Source organism: Polistes canadensis, unplaced genomic scaffold, assembly GCF_001313835.1.
Source record: "Polistes canadensis isolate GaletaPanama2010 unplaced genomic scaffold, ASM131383v1 scaffold_246, whole genome shotgun sequence".
Lineage (NCBI taxonomy): Eukaryota > Metazoa > Arthropoda > Insecta > Hymenoptera > Vespidae > Polistes > Polistes canadensis.
In genome coordinates, this window is record NW_014569793.1 from 226970 (window position 1) to 230579 (window position 3610).

The window sequence follows — 3610 nt, forward strand, 5'->3', positions numbered from 1 at the left end:
GTAATTAAAACCAGGGAAACTGATTCTTGATCTATGTTACACTAAATTATTTGCGGCCTAAACTACACGTTATTCTTTGTTAAAGGAAAATGCAACGAATGAAAAAATTTTGTTTTCATTTGTAAACAGTTATTGTGCATGTTATTGAGAAAGTTCAAAGTTTTAGTCCTAAAATTATACATCTAAAGAATTATATTTAGAGCATATAGAAAAAAATTTGTTATTAACAATTGACATGTTTGAAGGGAAAATGATGAATTGTAAATTTTATTATAAAAAATTATTATTAATAAGTGTAATATTTTCCTTGATAAAATCACAATTTATTTTTGATATATATTTAATGACTGACAGATAAGGCAACACCGTTTAGTTCTTTCAAATGGCAGAATTTATTGTTTTGGTCATGAAAAAGTATTTACCAAGGTATTGACTGATTGTAAAAGAAACATTTGTAAATATGACTGTTTCACAAATCTATAAACAAGTTGCAATATGAGAGATAAAATAGGTGAAACATACAATGTTTTAAGAGTTTACTTTAGTCTAGCTTTTAATTTTTTATAATCTTTTTATACTAATAAGAAGATCTCACACAAAAAAGAATTTAAAATGGGAGCTAACGACTCGGCTTTAGACTTTTTACCTAAAAGCTATCATTAATAAGCAAAATATTAGTTTTTTAAATCAATTTATACACAGAACTTGTAATTATTTATTATACATTACTTGTATTTATTATATCAAAAGAATAATTCCTGATAACCCTGAAAATGTTTAATGATTAGGACATTTAGTATAAAATTAAAGAGAACTAGATATTAAATAATTAGAAAGTAATCTTCAAATTTGATTATGGAATTAAGAATATTGTAACAAAATGCATAATAAAAATAATGTATTTAAAAAAACATTGGATGTTGTTTTTTTTTCTTATAATGTTTACTGAACCCTATGTATCTTCTGATCATTCTCTTTTATTACAGCAACAATGAATACAATAATCATCGAAAATAATCCTCCAATTTCAATATGAATTAGACATACAAATTGAAATCTGTTCCAAATAGTGATGAAGTAGCAGTAATTATTAAAGATAATTTATTTAAATAATACAGACGCGTATTCACACAAAATGAAAACAAAAAGTAGTGACAATAAGTATATAATTTAAAAAATTGGTATACAATAATTGAATATAATTATGCTATAAAAATATACCCCTTTACACTTATTTTACAATTAATTTGAATGTATCACGTTGGCAAAAGTAACTAAACATTCTAGCCTTGAATTAATTGTGTATTCCTCTAATAAAATAAAAATATACACTTAAATAATTAAATTATATTCTTTTTTTGTTATAGTAATATATTTCTTTTAATAACTCAAAGTTAATTTAACCTTTCGTTTCAAGTTTCTGGTTAGTAGACCTTCAAGGAACTTAACGTTCATCAAAGAAAAATATAACAAATAATATTTGAGCATACGCATAAATAAAAACAGTAGAAGCATAAGGAAAGAAAACTTATACAGTATTTTCTATGTATCTTTTGACTTTTAATCAATTAGAATCCCTGAAATACGACATTGTCATAATTGAAATGAAACTGTGAACTTTGTTAAAATTTAAATTTGCAATATTCAAGAATTGTTTATTATGCTTATTGTTTGTTTTATTATTATCTTCGCCAAAGACTTATGTAGGACACTGAATAAATTCCCCACTCTAATCTAATTCAAATACAATAAGGTTTAAATAGTAAGTCGTTAAGCGTTCGTTGAAATATTAAGATATTCATTGAATTTTTGTACGTTTATTCTCACATTAATTTTATTATTATCTTTTAAAAATGTTAATAATAATTACAATTATTGGATTCATTACTTACATCTAAATGTCTTTCAAGAAAATAATAGAAAATATAAAAAGAGGATATGGGTTACTAAAAAAAAAAGATTCTTTCAAATTACTTCATGAGAAAGTTTATTACAATAATTGATAAAAGCAAAACAGAAATCCAGACATAGAACATTCATAAGAAAATATCTATTTAAGTGGAATAAGTGATAATAAGTGGTTGTTTCATTTTGAATATAATGAACAACGAAGATTCATTACGAAAAGTTAATCCAATAACTTATTATTTAAATAAAGCATTATCAATGATAAATATTTACAAGCCACATCAAAAGGAAATTTTTTATGAGTGGTTAAATAAATTTGAATACGTAGCAGATATTGTTGGTGTACCAAATGACAAAATGATTGAATTCTTCGAGGAAATGGTGGATAATGATTTCCATAAGACCGTTAGGCAGAGTTTTTTTTCAGTCAACTTCCTTAAACTTGGATACACACAAATAATAAACAATTATCTTCTCTATTTCGCCAATTCTTATGAAATTGATTTAAACAGGACACGTCTTTTTTGTCGTAGACAATATGAAAAAGAAACGATTAAAAAATATGCAAATAGTTTAAGAAGAATATCTAATAGTTGTTATTGTACAAAGGGTATAGAAAAAGAATTATGCAAACAATTCATTATTGGAATACGCGATGATGACATAAGAAATCATTTAATTGAAATTCCTGGTTTATCATTCGTTGAAACGGTAAAAAGGGCCATTGAATTTGAGGAAAATAATCAAATAAACACTTATCTGAATGAAGCACTTACAATGATTAATAYTTACAATATAGAAAGGGAAGGTACGTTTCATCTGTGGTTCAATAAATTTGAATATGTTGCAGATTTTGTGGGAGTACCAAATAAGACAATRGTTAAATTCTTCAAAGGAATGATTGATGATGAAATTCACATTAAAGTAAAAAAGATTTATCCCTTTATCAATTTCTCATTATATTCATACGAAGAAATAATAAGCTACTACATTCGTTGTTTTGATTCTGCTTATGAAATATCTTTTCACAGAAAACGTTTTTATAATCGAAATCAATATGAAAAAGAGCCTATAGCAAAATATGCAGATAGCTTAAGAAATATACTTAATAAATGTTTTTATACAAATAATACAGAAGATATATTTTGGAAACAATTTATTATTGGTATCAGAAACGACGATGTAAGAATTCAATTAAATAAAACACCACATTTAACATACGCTAAAACTATAAGAAAGGCAATTGAATTTGAAGAAATGAATGAAATGACTCATTATTTAAATCAAGCTCTTACAATAATTAATATTTACAATCCAAAAAAGGAAGATATATTTTGTGAATGGTTAAATAAATTCGAGTATGTAGTAGATTTTGTCGGTGTACCGAATGATAAAATGATTAAATTCTTTAATTCAATGATAGAAAATGATGTACGTGAGGGTGTCATACAAACTTTTCCCTGTGTAAATTTCTCTGAACTTTCCTACGAAGAGATAACAAATTATTATCATCATTTTTTTTCTCCTTCCTATAATAGTGATTTAAATACTATACGTTTTATGTATAGAAATCAGTACGAACAGGAAACGATAGAGAAATATGCTGATTGTTTAAAAAAAATATATAATAAGTGCTTTAATTCGAATCGTCAAGAAGAATTATTATGTGGAAAATTTCTTAATGGAATCCGGGATGATGTTG